At 32.6% G+C, this 18,745-nt stretch overlaps 1 protein-coding gene across 1 annotated transcript in view; it reads right to left on the bottom strand.

Moving 5' to 3' along the window:
* The window catches only part of Swip-1 (EF-hand domain-containing protein D2 homolog Swip-1), a 68,125-nt gene that overhangs the window by 19,558 nt on the left and 29,822 nt on the right, over positions 1-18,745 (bottom strand). The gene's annotated exons all lie outside the window — the stretch shown is intronic.

Below are 18,745 nucleotides of genomic sequence, written 5' to 3' on the forward strand. Positions count from 1 at the left end.
ATAAATATTTTTTTCCAATAAGTTATTCGTTTGTAGAGATAATATTCCTTGCCCAGCCATTGTTGATTAAAACAGTACAAATGTTTTGAATTACCGCCATTTCAATATGGCAGCTACGCTTGCGCTCGTTTTGTGAGGAAAAGGCCTATTGCCAGATCTAAAAGTTCAGCTTCTGCAAGAATCCGATCGACGCCAGCGCCGAATTAAAAATATAAACTATCGTTTCAATTCATGTGACTATAATTATCAACAAATAGTTTTATTCATGTTTCGCAGAAATTGTAGTAGATATGTTGATAGTTGAGAAAAAAAGGTATGTATGACAAAAATTTACTTTCAAACAATGAATCTATATCATAACTGCTCAGAACTTTTCATCAAACAAATTAATTCATGTATATAAAATCAAGTGTCATTTAAAATTGAACAAATTTTGTGAACAATCGTTTTTTATTTCACTAGTTCGGACTTCTATTGTCTACTATATAAAATGATTTGAAATCCCTGAAACAACTAAAAAAGAAGAATTGAAAATAAATAGCTGAAAATAACAATTATATTAACCACAATAAACCTGAAATGAAATAATAGTGAAATAAAATACAAGTAAAAATAGAACAATTGAATAAATAAAAATAAAGAAATGAAAAAAGAAAATAAAAATAAAAAGTGGAGAGATTCCAAGTCACGTTAGTTCACGACGTTTCGATTGTTAGTATCTACAATCGACTTCGGGTGATGACTCCCGCCAAAACGGTCATCTCCCACGGAACCAGTGAAGCGGAAAATGGAAAGCGGGGATCAGTGAAAGTACTCGAACGACCTATAAATAGTCATCTCTCGGAGGAATCAGTCCAGTTTTAGTTGTTTCAGGGATTTCAAATAATTTTATATAGTAGACAATGGAAGTCCGAACTAGTGAAATTCATCATGAAACATTTTGTCAACCAAACAAACAAACAAACAAACGTTTTTAATTTATTCAAAAAATTCATCCATCAATTGTTCCAATAAAAAGTGAAACGGCGTTTCAAGACAGTTTTTAAATTGACTAAACTCCTATGTGGTTTCACGATAGACAAGAATAGAATACCACCAGCATAAATTGATTGTTTCATAAAAAAAAAACTGGGTTAGGTAGGTAAAGGCTATTCAGACTGCAATTATTTTTAAACCTATTAAAATAGCAAAAAACCGTGTGTGGTAAAACACGTGCTGCCGAGAATTATTTCAAGTATGGAGTGCTGTTATCGCATATGTTTGCTTTTCTAGACGTCATAAAAATCAGAGAAAAATGAATGGGTATGTTTACAAAACCAATCATAACAGCGGAATACTTTACGACACACATGGTTGAAGTAAAATAGTCAGTAGGAGACCTTCGAGAATTTAGTTATAATCCAAATGAAAATAGTGAAACTAATCATTATTCTACAATACTTATTGTATTGTATATTGTGTATAAAAGGAAATAAATAAAAAACAAGTTTAATATGGAAGTGCAGAAAGGCCACATATTTTTATTGTTCGTTTTTTGATAACTACGACTTTAAACTCTAAATTACGACTTTAAACTCGAAATTTCGACTTCAATCTCGAAATTTTCTGAATAGATGGTTCTTACCCTGATAGAGGTATTAATAATGATGAAATATATTAACTTTTCAGTTTAGAACATCACAGAAATGAGAGTGGACTGTCCTAAAATTTTGGAACAAATTAACTTTAACATACACGGCCTGTTTCACGATCTCAGTCCATTTTAAGACCTCTCAGAGCAAGAATGTAATGCTCAATTCTTCAATATATGGTCATGTGTATGAATTTTAATAGTATTTTTTCCTATTGTTATATACTCGTATTCTCCACAAACCAACATAATCTCAATAGAGTTACAAACATGTACTTAATTTAGGTAATAAGAATTGTTTTTTCCTTCATTCACTTCTCTTTGTTATTTTAGCATTGTGAATATAATTTTATACTGTCCTATAAATGGGTAACTTGGACAATAAAGCTTATTATCATTATTTAATCTGGAAATTTCGAAATTACGACTTTGAAATCGAAATTTTTATTTTAATCTCATAATTTCAAAGTTACGACTTTGATATCATAATTTTGAATTAAGTTTTGAAATTTCAACATTAAAGTCGAAATTTGGAGTTTAAAGTCGAAATTTGGAGTTTAAAGTCGAAATTACGAGATTGAAGTCGTGATATTGAAATCGAAATTTCAATTTTAAAGTCGCAATTTCGAGTTTCAACTCGTAATTTCGAATTTAAAGTCGTAACTTCCAGTTTAAAGTCGAAATTATGAATTGAAACTCTAAATTGCGACTTTAAAATTGAAATTTCGATTTTAATCTCGTAATTTAAAAATTATGACTTCAATCTCGTGATTTAGAAATTACGACTTCAAACTGGAAATTTTCATTTTAATCTCGTAATTTCAAAATCACGACTTTATTATCTCGTGATTTCGAATTAACAGTTGAAATTTCAACAATAAAGTCGAAATTTGGAGTTTAAAGTCGTAATTTCGAAATTACGAGATAAAAGTGGTAATTTTGAAATCACGAGATTGAAATCGAAATTTCAGTGTTAAAGTCGCAATTTCGAGTTTCAAGTCGTAATTTTGAATTTAAAGTCGGAACTTGGAGTCGGATATTTCGATTTTAATCTCGAAATTTCGACTTTAAACTCGAAGTTATGACTTTAAATTCGAAATTACAACTTGAAACTCGAAATTGCGACTTGAAAATTGACATATTGATTTTAATCTCGTAATTTCTAAATTACGACTTTAAACTCGAAAATTTCCTTTTTGATCTCGAAATATTCAAAATCACGACTTTAATCTCGAGTTAAAAGTTGTAATTTTGAGATTAAAGTCGTATTTTTGAAATTACTATATCGATACATCAAATTTAAGGCAATCAACAAAAAAAATAATAATACGAAAACAACATCAATAATAAATGCGATAATAAAATACTCAAGGTTCATCCTTACATTTTCTCAGGTATAAATGAAAAAATAACGGGTCCTACGAAAAAACTGAAAGGGACCAAAATGGTAGGCAATTTAACTTGTCGAATCATAATTCGACTGGGCTAATGTAACAATTTAAAAGTCAGAAAAAATATATTAGTTTTTCCAACACACATTTTTGCAAGCATTCATTTTTTTTGAGTTTTGAATAGAGAATACTTTCGACTGTGCGCGAAGTGTAGGTAGTTTGCATTAAAGGAATCCGAGGCAGATTTCCCCCTAGATGGTCATACGATATTCACATGTAGACTGTCAACCTGTATCCGCTGTATTTTTATACAGCCGTGGAGACGTATTTTTGCGGTTGGGTTTGGATTGAAAGACTTCCTTTCTCCATTCTTTGATACGATACAAACGCCTCGTTTTCAAAAGTTAACTACCTTACTGAATGTTCAGTAATATAAAAAAAATCTTATTTCACTTAGCCAGAAGAGTGTCTGAAAATTATGTTTCCTATTTTCGATTTTTCAGAATGTTTTCGGGTGTTTTGTATTTATTTTAAATCCTTATCTAGATTCGTTCGACAAATAAATGATAATTTTAAAAAACTAATAGCAAGCCAAATAAATAAATGTATGATGCATAAATCAAAATATTTCAACAATCGACGGTTACAACCTCAATCGTCCAAGAAACATTGTTCAAATAACAATTTATCAGTCAGGATTTTCCACTTGCGTCAGTCATTTCAACTTTGATATTGATCGTAGAATGTAATGAACAGAATGGATATGAAAAATTGCGGTAATATTTGAATAAATACGGAGTATGTTTTGTTGTTTGTTGTGGTCAAATTATTGATGACTACATAATTATTTCATTGGCAATTCGAAGTATTTTTCAAATAAAACATTCAGAAAAGATCAGTAGTTTACGTAAGCACTATAGGGGGTCTTTGCTTTGCTTATTTTTGATGACATGGGGGGCGGGTGTCTAGATGGTGATTACGTCAGCAGTAGTTATTTACTTTTTTATACATATGGCAACCCAAACATTGTCAATGTTTGAAAACGACATGATCTCGATGCATTGTTTTAAGCTACCAATGCTCATAGCAGAAGTGCGTATAACAGAGTAGAGCTCAGAATGGCTCCTCTTAGTCGTGAACTGGCTGGTTTGATATTGCCTCATGATCATTTTGGGTCTCATTTGGATAAACGTGGCGTTACGATTAATGAACATCTAGAAACATCAAATTTCGAGTTTGCAGGAAATGTGTTAGCTGAAGTATGGAGCTCAATGGAAATTGATGGCTATCAAGTTGTGCCGGGCAAAGATCTTCCTGATTTCCCAGACAGTAAATGGTCTACAGAACTTGTGCGTGAAAGCCAATACTTGCTTCAAATTGTAAAATGTAGAAACATAGAATGATGTCGAAGAAGTAGCCTATTTAGATTTCTAGACAACAGGTTTTTTCCACCACCAATAAAAGTAAAACAAACAGTTGATGACTTGGTTTTGAATGATGGAGGGCAATTTCTCAATCTTCCAGTAAATTTAGCTCTACGCTTAAATGCTTCACTCAAAGATTTTCTGCAAATGCCACATGATTATTTTCGTCCGACGGTAAAGTTGAAGCTATCAAGTCAAACATGCAAAACGTATGGTATTTATCATGCTTCCGACAAGTCACTAAATTGTCACATCGAGAAGATCCATAAAAAAGTAAGCACGCACACTGATGTCAAAGTTAGGCCTATAAGAGTGGCTGCTTGTCGTGCTAATGAACTGATGTGCATTATTCAAGATTTAGAGGACCACGATGTTGAATGGTTCAATAAGAACGACGTAGACATTCCAAAATCGGATAAAAGTGAGCAGACACACAACATTGAGCAGCAAATATCCAATGCCATTGAAAGTTTATAATCATCAATTCGGGTGTCATGGACTGGAATTAATATGTGTATACCAAAAAATTTGAATAAGTTGGTTTTGTTCGTAATACTATTCAAGATTATATCGTGTCAACAAAGTTTATTTCGTCCATTGGAACCGCATTCGGCCGAACAATCATTTGGCTGTTATACGGCCAAATAATAGACTGTCAGCAATAGACCGAAAGACCGACCATTGGAGCCGACTCTCGGCCTTCAGTTACCAGTTGAATGTCCCCAGCTACGGGCTATTGAAATGGATGTGTACAAATTAATATTACTATTAGATAATCCTTACTATGTAAAGAAACGGAGGCAAAAAAAAAACAAAAAATACTGGATCAATCCGATTCTTGCAGGAAAGTGCACATACCAAGCTCCTGGGGGATAGTGTCAAGTTTATTAATTACTATCGAATGAGTTCCGAGTATACTGTTCGATAGAGAATTTTCTACTCTATACATTGATGCTGTTTATTTTCTTCAAAATTTCAATTTTGTTGTTTTTTCTGGGTTTTTTAACCTTCCACAATCTGGAAAATTAAACCAAATCAACAAAAATCTGTTGAAGTGTTATAAAAAGTAAACTGAAAACTTTACCAAGAAAAATTAACTGTGTAATTAATATAAACCACTGAGAAGTCCAATTGGTCAATAATTTGTCGTATTTTTAAATTGTGCCTACCTACAAGACACTTTGTGTCCATATATGTAAACAAAATGAGGATTTCATTAAAGACCTACTACCAAGTAAGAAACAGTGGATCTATACTAAGCATGAAAAAAGAAGGAAGAAAAGTTGTGTCCCGGAGCTTTTTTTAGTCCACTGCTAACAACGTCCAAACATATATACCATTCTTCCTAAACTATAATAATTCATTCAAAATTATATAATAGGTCAGCACGAAAAAAAAAAACTAGCAATTTATCAAAACTGAGCATCCTACCGAAATCATTAGGAACGATAAACAAAACCAGCTGTAGATTAATTTCTTCATTAGTGTCGAAAATGAAATCACCTCAACATTCATTCATCAGTTAGTCAGAAAAACAAAACAAAAGTACTAAATGTTACCGCATTGGTCATATTAATACCACTCTTATCACACAGTCATAGGTTGCTCGATAAAGTCCACATATTTCTACCTTGATAAATGCTGTTCATTTTTGAGTGTAAACAAAAAATTTGTTGAATAACCGAGTCGAATTAGGTTTTGCAAACGCAAGCATTTCTACTGCCAATTTTATTTCAAAATTTTTTGCGGGGGGTCATTGGCAGTCTAAATTTAAGTCCCGTAGTACCATACCCGTTGCGTTATCCGCCATCTTCAATTTAAGGATTGATTTTTGTACATTGAATAACTCATTTCATTTCAATTTTACACGAAAAATAGTTTTACCAAAAGTTGTTTGAAATTCAATTTCCTACAATTTTGGATATCATCAATTTTTTCGGGGATCAATATTTTTCAATTTATTTCCGAAAAGATGGGGTGAATTTATTTTTACGAGAAAAATTGTGATAAACAATGTATGTAATCGAATTTCCTACAATTTTGGTCTCTATAAATTTTTTCGTCGGATCGACATTTTTCTATTTTTTCGGGTATAAATATACCCGAGAAAATGAGGGGGTAAAATTTTATCGTTGTTTTATCACGTTTATTTTCAATTCTTCGAGAAAAATTGTGATTAACAAAGTTGTACAAAATCAAATTTCCAGTAAAAATGTTTGCGTTGCTGGCCCCTTTTTGAGCTAATTCGGCTGGCGTAAAATGTTAATCTACAAACTACATTACCAAGTAGAAGAGTTAATGACAGAAAAGGAAGTCTCATCTGATGTAATTTACTTTGTTTATTGGTGTGCAGGGGAGATAGCAAGTAAACTAATGATTGGTGTTGAAAGCATCACCTTAAATTTTAAACAATTCCCAATGACCCAAAGATACCGCCGGAATATTTTACCTGGTTTAACATGAGCACCCTTTTCAAAAAATATAAAGGGAGCTAATAAAGGATAGAGGGAAGATTAAATGAATGTTCTTCTTTTATCCTGATACAGGGCAAACATCGACTGAAATTTAGGGTTTCTCCAGTAGATTTTGATGGATTACTATTATTTATTTAAAAATCCAAATCTTCTTAAAACTGCACAATCCATTAGTACATATTTGACAATGAAATAAGTTCATTAACTTTTTCTGAAAATATAAATTGTATTTAAATTGAAAGGGGTATATTTTCAGGAGAGATTATTTTTTGTGAAAGAAACGTTTTGGCTTTCTACTTCTATCTTTATACCAGAAAATGATAATATGAACATCTTCGTAAAGACATTTTTTTAAATTAATTGCTTCTTTCCTTTCTTTGGAAGATTCCCACAATTTTTGAAGAAAAATGTAGAAGTAGAAACCTTTTTTTCACAAAAATTAATCAAAGAAAGTTTTGTAAATTTCTAATTTTCAGAATAGATGGTTCTTAAGAGAGGTATCAGTAATGATGTCATATATAAACGTTTGGAACTTTTTAGTTTAGAGCATCGCAGAAAATGTGCGTCGCTCATATTTTTATTCAAGATAGTGAATGAGAGAGTTGACTGCCTTAAAATTCTTGAACAAATTAACTTCAATGTACCACGGCCAGCTTCACGATCTCAATCCATTTCAGACCTCTCAGAGCAAGAACTAACATTATGCTCAATTCCCCAATACATGTTATGTGCACAAATTTCAATAGCATTTGTGCCCATGGTGATTTATTCTTCACTAACCTTCATAACATTATTAGAATTGCTAACATGTACTTGAAGTAGGTAATTAGAATTAGTTTTTCTTTTTTGTTCATTTCATTTTTGGTTTATAGTTAAGTATTGTGAATAAAATTTTATATTGTCCTGTAAATGGGTAACTGTTGGACAATAAAGCTATTATTATTATACAAAATATCTTTGTTTCCTGTGTCTTTCGGATAGCAGCGCTAAGGACACTGGAGTAGAAGAAAATGGCGATCCAGAGATGCTTTAGTTCAAGGAGAAGCTAACGCAGTTAACGAAGCATTGGTCGACCGAGAGAAAATAATATTACCTCCGTTATATATTAAACTAGGGCTAATGACACAATTTTTAAAGGCCCTAGACCAGAATCGTCCTTGTTTTGAATACTTGCCCAGTAAATTCCCTGCACTTAGTAAAAAAAAATTGAAAGCCGGAATATTTGATGAGCCTCAAACACGACAACTTATAAAAAGATTCGCATTTTACAGAATCGATGACTGAAATTGAGAGTAATGTATTGTGCTCTTTTGTGAAAGTTGTGGAAAATTTTCTTGGAATCAATAAATCGAAAAATTACCGGGATTTAGTGGAAGAAATGTTCAACAATTTTAACAAACACGGCTGTCATATGAGTATCAACATTCATTACCTCCACAGCCACTTAGACCGTTTTCCAGAAAATCTTGGTGACCTTAGTGAGGAACAAGGGGAACGCTTCCACCAAGATATCAAAACGATGGAAGAGAGGTATCAAGGAAGATGGGACACTCACATGATGACGGATTACTGCTGGAGTCTTCAAAGGGACCGTCCTTTTAAAGCCTTTGCAAGAAAATCATATGTAGGAAGTTTTTAGGTGACGCCAAATAACAGATTTGTGCTGCGATGCGGGTTAGGTTACATGAAAAGTTAAGTTTTTTGGCAGATAATGATTTTTGTAAGTATATTGTTGTACAATAAATATCTTACTTTTTATTTTTGTAAGTATATTGTTGTACAATAAATAACTTACTTTTTATTCGTGTTTCGTTTATTTGATGGGTAGCAGCACTATATATATGTAGGTAGTGCTGCGTTAAATTGCCCTATATGTTAGAAATGTGATCTGTTGTCTGTTTTCTGAAAACGATCTGATGGAGCAAATCTGGTGGCATTTTTGGATTCAGCAGACCCAAATTACCTAGAAACAGTAAAAAAATGTCCGGCAGCAAACTGTGCTTTTACTAGTGTTACGGAATGAAAAAATCAATAATTTTTTGAAATCTGATTTGTTCAAGTTATTGTACTATGTATATATCTGTGTATTGAATGTGTGCGTCTGATTATGTGTATAGGATGTCGAGGTGTGTAAGCAAATGTGTAAAGTGTATGTATGTTTAAACAAAAATGAAAATTATTTAGACTTTTGTTAGATTGTTTATTTGTGATGTACTGTTTGGAACCTTTGGTGTAGTAATGAATATTACTATGGTTCTATCCCAACACCAATCCGTTATTTTTAACACCTCGACACGTGTTTTCAATGACCAAGTGATCATCTTCAAGAGGAAGATCAAACTGATTTTAATTTTCCTCTTGAAATGGATCACTTGGAGATTGTTTATATCTATTTTTTTATTTTATGTATTTTTATCCTTGTATTACCACAAGTATAGAGTTACTTTTCGATTATCAGTTATTTATTTATATAATTTGTACTTGTATTGTAGTTGTTTTCAATCTTGAAAAAATGACATTATTATTATATCTATAACACGAAATGATTTTAAATCGATGACTTTTACAAAAAAAGGGATTGTTTCCTAGAGAATTTCATGATGAACAATACATACAGTGCTAGTCAAAAGTCCCTTCCCCCCCTCGTATCTTTGGAACGGGTATACTTATAATAATGAAATTTGGAAGGTGGAAATAAACGGATGTAGGCTTCTTAACTGGTCATAACAGGTGACGCAATAGTCATAAATGACGTCACAAGGCCACTGTGACCAAAAATTTTAAGTGAATGGCAAGTGACAGCTCGTTTGAAAGGTATTGAAAATACCTATTCAGTCATACCAATTTTGTTTGGGTTTCGGCTGATTTTGATTGATAAATTGAAGAAATACGAAAATTATTGTTTGGCATTTAATTAATAAAGATTTTAAAGTGCGTCTCTGGTTCATTGTCAAAAAGGTTGACGTGTTTGAATTATCTACTTGTCAAAAGTGTTTATACCTTGAAAATTTACCTAAGCTATTGTTTAACGAGACGTTTAAGTGTTTACATAGGCAAAATGGTACGTACTTTAGCCGACAAAGTAGCAGCTATCTTAATAATTGGTGAATGTAGAAACAATTTCCATGCAGCGGAACGACTGTTTAATGAGAGGTACCCCGATCGCCCTATATCGAGGGTTTATTTGAGGGAGCTTCTTCGGAAGCTTAAAGCATCAGGTAGTGTTCAAGATGCCAAACGATCTGGTCGACCAACAATTAGTGATGACAAAAAAATTGACATACTTGGAGAAATGGTAGTGAACCCTACTTCTTCCACAGCCCAAGTTGCGTCTATCTGTGGAGTCAGTCAAAGGACAGTACATAGGGTGTTGGCTAAAAACAAATTTCATCCATACAAATTAAAAATGGTGCACCAACTTTCAGATGATGACCCCGACCGAAGACTAGAATTCTGTGAAACTATGTCCGATAAAATGAACCAACAACCAGGCTACATACAGACAATTTGTTTTAGTGACGAAAGTACTTTCTTTCTCAATGGAAATGTTAACACTCAAAATGTGAGGTATTGGAGTGACACAAATCCTCACATCTTTCGTGAAAAACATACTCAATTTCCAGAAAAAGTAAATGTTTGGGCAGGTATTTTGGGAAACCACATAGTTGGGCCTCTTTTTCTCAATGCTAACTTAACCGGTGAATTGTATCTGGAGATGTTACAAACTGATATTGAGGCGTTAATTCTTGAAATTCTAGAAGATAATCCAGATGAATTCGACAACTTGGAAATAACGTTTCAACAAGATGGTGCTCCTGCACACTATTACGTTGCAGTAAGACGTTACCTAGATGAAGAATATCGTGGTAGATGGATTGGACGACGAGGTTCGATCGAATGGCCAGCTCGGTCACCGGACCTTACACCATTAGATTTTTTTCTATGGGGGTACTTGAAATCTAAGGTTTACGCTACAGCACCTGACAGTATTGCCATTCTGGAACAACGAATTGTTGAAGAATGTAGGGCAATTTCCGCTGACACACTGGGACGAGTACGACAAGAGTTTAGCAATAAGATGCATTACTGCCAGGAAGTAGATGGAGCACATTTTGAACACTTATTATAAGAACTGGTTCTTAAATCTTTATTAATTAAATGCGAAACTATAATTTTCGTATTTCTTCAATTTATCAATCAAAATCAGCCGAAACCCAAACAAAATTGGTATGACTGAATAGGTATTTTCAATACCTTTCAAACGAGCTGTCACTTGCCATAGGGTCCCATTTAAAATTTTTGGTCACAGTGGCCTTGTGACGTCATTTATGACTATTGCGTCACCTGTTATGACCAGTTAAGAAGCCTACATCCGTTTATTTCCACCCTCCAAATTTCATTATTAGAAGTATACCCGTTCAAAAGATACGAGGGGGGGAGGGGACTTTTGACTAGCACTGTATAATATTTTATCACAGCTATGAAAGTTACACCAATATTTCAATTCACATGACATGAATATTCTGATTCGAATACCAATTTTTTTCAGAAAAGTACTTTTTTTGCAGAGGATTAAGCACTTGACTTTGTTTGGAGTTTTCAAGTTGAAATGAATCAGTTAGCTCCAATTGTATCCGTAGCTCCCTATCCTTTTAATAGCAATAAGATACACATCTATTATTCTTCTACGTTTCAATTTGACCATGACAATATAAATATATCACGGAAGACATTGATAAGCTTTCAACGCAAAAGTTCAATGATACCGAGTGTACTGATATGTTCAAAGGATTTCCGTTATACAACGGACATAATTTCATCAAACAAGGAAATAAAAAGCGAATAAATAATATTCTCTTTCGAAACTAACAAAGCATGCCCATACAAATTGACTTAGCAATGACCTGTTGTACAGAGTACAGGTAGGAAAAATATTCTATTTCGTTTATACTGACAGAAAATAAGGACCACTAAAATTATAGTAGTATCTGCATTGAATAGTTTCTAAGAAGGGAATCATAAAAAGGGGTTGAGTGGTATACCTGTTGAGGAAGCTGTGGAAAAATTGAATACCTACTTGCAAAGATAGAATTAATACTTTATTGTGGTTAGAGAGAGAGAGAGAGAAAGGTATATTGTTATCAGAACGGTTGATATATTTTCGAAAAACGTAATAATACTAAAAATAAGATGCAAAGAAAATTTTTTCTACTTGATTGTTGGGTGTAGAGTCTGATTTTTCATAAGAATAATAATGAAAAATATTAAATTGGCAATCCGTTCAATTTATTTATATATACTTAGTTCCACTATTTTTTTGATAAGGTCATAAATATCGTAATTTATATTTCATCAGTTCGGACTTCCATTGTTTAATATAATATAAATTGATTTGAAATCCCTGAAAAAAATTAAAAAGATTACTGAAAGTACAAAGAAATAACATACAAGCAACAACCAAAAAAATTAAAAATTCAAATATTAATTAAAGCTGAAAATTAAAAAACACTTTTTGTTAATAATAATAAATAAAAAATTCAAATATTAATTAAATCTGAAAATTGAAAAATAAAAAAAAATCAATAATATTTTTTTCTTCAGCTTTATTTGATATTTGAATTTTTTATTTTTTTGGTTGTTGCTTGTATGTTATTTCTTTGTAATTTCAGTTTTTTATTTAATAAAATTGTTATTTTCGGTTAATCTTATCAATTTTAATCAGGGATTTCAAATCAATTTATATTATATTAGACAATGGAAGTCCGAACTGATGAAATACACCACGAAACATTGTCAACCACCTTCAAACAATCGTAATTTATATTCTAAATTCAATATTGTAACTAATACTTTTACTTGTGGATATACATTATCTTCTAAAATCTATTGTAACTTTTGATTTGAATAACTATTGTATTAACTCTAGTATTTTATATAGATTTTTTTTCTCTAACACAGAGTAAGTTTCTAGTGAGTTACTGACCAGCCATTATCAACCAATGACCACTTTCCTGTGGATTGAGTAATCACTGGGTCCCAGAATCATGTGCCCTGAGTAAGCGCAGTGAGCCATGAATGACATCCTTCCGCATTTGTTCGGCTAAGGTTACTGGCTTAGTCCAAGGGGAAAAAACTTCAGTAATAATCTTTTAAAATGTAGGTGAGGACACCATAATATCCCTTCCTGCAGAGCTTCAAAATATCAATATTAACTCCATAAAAAATGAATTTTTGACCTGTTCTCAGGTATCCCCGTTTTTCACTCAAATGTCTAAAATCCAGAATTTTCAAAATTTATTTATTTTTCTAGAAAATTGAAGTACTACCTAGTTGAAAGAAGATTCACCCAGATTACAATTAATTGAAGATAGAATATGGAATATTTGGTCTCAAATTCAACAAAAACAGTGCTCACCCAGACCCGAACTGCAACACTCTTCTGGACGCGCGTTGTCGTCGTCAGGAGATGAACTATACAGTATAGTTCTCCTTCTGAGTTATATTTCTGATGTGTGAGAGAATAACAATTATATGGAAAATAAAGGTTTTTGGCTTTCTACTTTTCCATCTTGAACGAATTGAGTGTTTTTTCTTATAATGTCATCCGTATTTGGTACTGAAGAGCCAACAAGGCAAGTGTCTTATGGCGAAACATCAAGATGTCTACCAGGGAAGATGACAATGTTCCGTGTGAGTGAAATTTGCTTCTTCCGTTGATTATATTGTGTAGGAATATTATGAATGGTATCTGATTCAATTCCATTACGAATGTTTGGAATACAAACAACGGAATAGAAATAATGTTTTTCGTATAATTCAGTGTTCATATAAAAGTATTTGTTTCGAGCAATTCAATGTTTATATGAAAATAGCTGTTTCGAGGGGTTTTTTTCTTCCAGTTTATGTCTGAAAGATACTTTTTTGATTGCTTCCTTCCTTTCTTTAAAAGATTCTCACATTTATTGTATCAAGATGGAAAAGTAGAATGTCAAAAACTTTCTTTACCAAAAATTAATCTCTCCTAAAAATATACCCTTTCAATTTAAACAATTGTATGTGTTGAAGTCGCAAATCTACAGTTTCTGCCGAACAGGACCTTCCAGGTTTAATTTGAAAAAAAAACTTAAATTACATAAATTTTAACATGTAAAATAATATCTCGATATAGTATAGGTATTTTTCAAACTATAGGGGATTTCAAAACCAGCCAGAGGGAGTGAAAATTTCATATTCAGGAAAATTATTTGTTGGTAAAAGCAAATCATAAATATTCAGCTCTGATTCTAGAGATATTGAGGAAATAGCAAAAACTGTCTATACCTCTTCTTATTTTAACTTCTATTATTTTTATAAATATCAGTTGAAACAGAAAATTATTTTGTATCCTAAATAAAGTTCATAAACAGTGATTCTCCGAAATTTCTGTTTTTTCTTTCATGTTTCGTAATAAGGAAGTCAAACACTTGTTAATAAAATTCTATGAAATCCTTGATGTACCATCACCGTGACAACGACTAAACAAAACAATTATAACAGACAAGTTCAACTATATTTGTTGATTTAAACGGGTACAAAACTAAATATTTGACGAAAATGATTATAAAGTTGTGTAAAGGAGAATTTAAATGTGGTGAATAATGTTATAATGAAATTGAGTTGAATAAACTACCGAACAAAGAAAATAAATATTCATGGTGAGTAATAGCTCAAAGATCAGGAACAACAAACCCTATCCAGGGAGTGAGATATAATTTATACTAACACCTGGCATTTTAAATCACGTTTTAGTAATTTTCACAGTAAGTCGATATAAATGAATGCTCAGTCCACTTTGTAATCGCTGTGAAGACGACTGATCCTAATTATATGCGCCAATGAGGTTTTAAATAATAAAATTTTATAACATTTCAGTTTCATTTTTTGGTAACACCAAGTGTCAAATCGTTCAGTTTAGCCATGGTATGTGTTCCACCCAGTTTGTTACCCCAACTTCACAGTACTTTTGACTAGCACTGAAATATGTGAAAGGTATTGACCAGAAAATATAGTATTTCATCATTTATAACATAATAATTTGCAAAAACTTGACGGTGAAGACGAAACTTGTTTTCCAATTATGCATTGACCTTATTCATACTGATCATTAAAATGATCAGTATTAACAACGAAATTGGACTTCATGCAGTTCTTTCAGTTCTGATTCTCTGTCTCATATTTTTATCCAGCGATGCACAAGTATCCGAAAAGAATGATGAAAAATCTCTTTCAGTGCCATTTTCCTCAATGACATGAAAAAATGAAAAATATTGCTCTCGCTCATTCTCAAAATTCAAATGTTAATTACGGTACTTAAACACCACACATGAAGAGTAAATCTTTAACAAACAAGATTGACATTAACCAGTTTCCTCTGCAACGCCCTACAAAAGGCGGAAGGAATGATAGGACAGTGGGTATATGTGGCCAATAGTCCTATAGTTACATCTTCAGAATACATGTTTATACCATCTCCTGTTCACGTTCAAGAATGGGGAGTATCTAAGAAGTTGCCTTAGTACTAAGCCATGTGAACTATTTGCACCATAGAGGATGACTCATGTTTATAGACAGGAACTCATTCCAATTGATTCAGTTAATGACAGAAGTGGCACAAAAGTAACAAGAAATCATCGAGTCCATTTATTTTAGTTCGTATTTTACAGTTACATTTTCAACATTGCCCACGGTAATGTGTAAGGTGTTTGAGAAATGCGTGTATAAGATGTAATATATCTGACTCTCAGAAAGATGTGCGTGAAATATGATAGCTTTCAATCACAACCATATGGTAACGACTATGGAGTTCCTCGGGGATCCATCTTGAGACCTATCATTTTCCTGCTCTTCATCACTGCTATGACAGAACATATAAATACAACCCGAATAATTCAATATACAGACGACACAACACTTGCTGCAAACGCCGATAGCCCGAAGTATATTTACTCAATCATCTCCGCAAGTCAGATTTTCATGCATACCTTTCAAGAAATGTTGATTTTATTAGGTTGAAAAAACATTCAACTAATATATATGAGAACAGTCCACCCTACGTGGGGGCGAAGCTTTTCAAATATTTTATCGATTTCATGAAAAGGGAAGATGTAGAAAAGAATTTCAAACAAACTTTGAAAGCATTTCTGATTAAAGGTTCCTTTTACAGTGTTGCTAAATATGTAAGTTGATGAGAGGGTTCATATTACATTATATATTCACTATATTTTTTTTTGTGTTTGTGAGGCACTTTTATAAATTAATTTGTTATGTCTCACGTTTTTGTGACGATTTTAATAAATGTCGACGTAGTATTATTATCATTATTACACTGGTCAAATCATCATCTCCTCTTAGGTACTTCGCTTACCAACGTTTCACCTTCACGAAGAGTCAGCATCTTCAGGGGTACAATGATTGGTTTTTCCTATCTCTAATAGTCAATGATATCTGAGAAAGAAAGGTTTCGGCTTTTTGGATCTTTATACAAAAAATATGGGAATCTTCCAGAGAAAAGAAGAAAGCAATCAATTTCAAAATAAACCAGACTGGTGATGATGAGATAATAAGACAAATGTCCAACTTGAAAACTGACGAAATTCAATACAATCTTTGAAACGCTATTTTCCCCCTTGGGGGTGGAAATTCCTGATTCCCTTTCTTGATGCTTACTTACGCTATACAAAGAACCTACCTGCATATTTCAAGATTCTAGGTTCAGTAGCTTCAGCTATACGTTAATATAAGAGAGTCAGTAAATCGATAGGTATCCACTTATACAATAATAGCTGTTCCCCGCTGTTTTACCCGCGTTACCGTGTAAAACTACCCTATGTGTTATTCCAGGTCATGATCTATATATATATGCCAATTTACATTCGAAACCGTTGAGCTGTTTAGACGTGAAAAAGTATAAAATGTAAATACATACATTACATTCATCTATCCTCACAAACTTCACGTATTTATAATATAAATAGGAGTAGAATTAGTAAGATTATCTATGCATTTCATTCTGATCCTTTCAGTTTTTTTTTGCTGATGCTATACAATATTGTATAAATGGGTACTTATTGATTGACTGACACTCTTATATTAACGTACAGCCGAAGCAACTGAACCTAGAATAAGCAGGTAGGTTCTTTGTACAGCGTTAATAAGCATCAAGACAGGGAATTAGGAATTTCCACCCCAAGGGGAAAATAGAGGTTTAAAGGTTGTATTGAATTTCGTCAGTTTTGAAGTTGGAAACCTGAAGTTTGGGGTTAATGAAAAAAATATTGTAACTATTTATTTAAAATGGTCTTTCACGAAACTTGATGTGACAAAGCAAATTCTACGCGGCCGTAGCCGTGGACAATAACTAGTGTCCCCATATCGTTAACGACAAGAGAAGATATAATTCAAACACCCACATAACTTACGTTTTTTTCTTTTATCGCCATTTCATAACATCGGCATTATTTCGTTCGATTTACCATTTGATATCTTTCAAATTATGTATTTATAGGTTTTGATGTCAAGGTACGAATAACCAGTTGACGTCATATCAGTTACATTTCTGTCGAAAATGTTGAATTATTGTGTTAGTATGTTGTAAAGTACTGATCATTAAAATATCTTCTTTTCCTTCGAAAAAAAAAACCGTTCAGTCCCACTGTATACCCGCACTTCAAAAACAGTTAAACTTAATTACTGGCAGAAGATTAATTCAAGAATAATATGTATTATTCACTCTCTTCGTATGTTACGCCTGTTGGTATTTTAATTTATAATTCACGATATATTCTAGATTCAGGTTCACGGTGAAAGTTAGGAAAATTTCCTCATTCACACTGATCAAGTCACGAGATGACTTCGCAACCACAGTATGAAAATTTCTAATTTTATTAATTTATTTAATACATTTCTATGGTACTGGCTGAGGGTTGTCGTTTATAAAAAAAACAAATTTTGAAAGTTTTGAGTAATGTAAACTTCAGTATTTTTCCATTTCTTTTTTTTTTGTAAATAATTCGAAATCTATTCAGTTCCAAACTCTCATTGTTACTAAAATTGTCAAAAAATATTAAATTGTTCCGAATTCTTGGGGTTCTTGTTGAATACTCTTCGTGAGCAAAACAATAGCAAAATCAATACTCCTGACCGCTCTGGACTAAATGTTTCCGTACAGCCCATCTCGTCTTGTGTTTGTAAATCTATTGCTGGAAAAATCCTCACTTGTGGTACTTTGTGGTAAATGTTCAAGAAGTACCTAAAACTTATGTGAATTTCTGGAACTTCATCTAGCTTTTCCTAATATGACTAATAACCAGTCCGTGCAAAGCTTATTGTTAAATCATATGAAAATGGAATTTTTAACAGGTGATGATCGACTGTATTGTCAAACATGCGCCAAACTAACTGACTGTTATGAGGAAACAATTATAGCTGAGGCACCAGTCAATCTAATAATAACACTGATGATTTTCAAACAAGACGTAACCTCTAACGGAAGCAAGAAACTCTTTGGAAGGTTCGAAATAGATGAACATTTCAACCTAGCAGACCACTATTATAATATTCATGCAGTCATTGTTCACTGTGGTTCTGGCGTTGAATTTGGTCATTATTACGTCTTGGTCAAAGACGAAACGGACTGGTTCAAGATTGACGATAGTCGTGTCACGAAGTGTTCTGGCGATGCATTGAATTTATTGGAGTCTCTGGAGACACCCTACATTTTGTTTTATAAGAGAGAGGAAGGACATTGTTAGATCAAGATCTTCAGATGATGTGGTGCTGCAGGTTTTT

This window comes from Leptinotarsa decemlineata, unplaced genomic scaffold (assembly GCF_025532065.1).
Source record: "Leptinotarsa decemlineata unplaced genomic scaffold, Ldec_3_MD MMD2_tig00001393_RagTag_RagTag, whole genome shotgun sequence".
In the NCBI taxonomy this organism is placed as follows: Eukaryota; Metazoa; Arthropoda; class Insecta; order Coleoptera; family Chrysomelidae; genus Leptinotarsa; species Leptinotarsa decemlineata.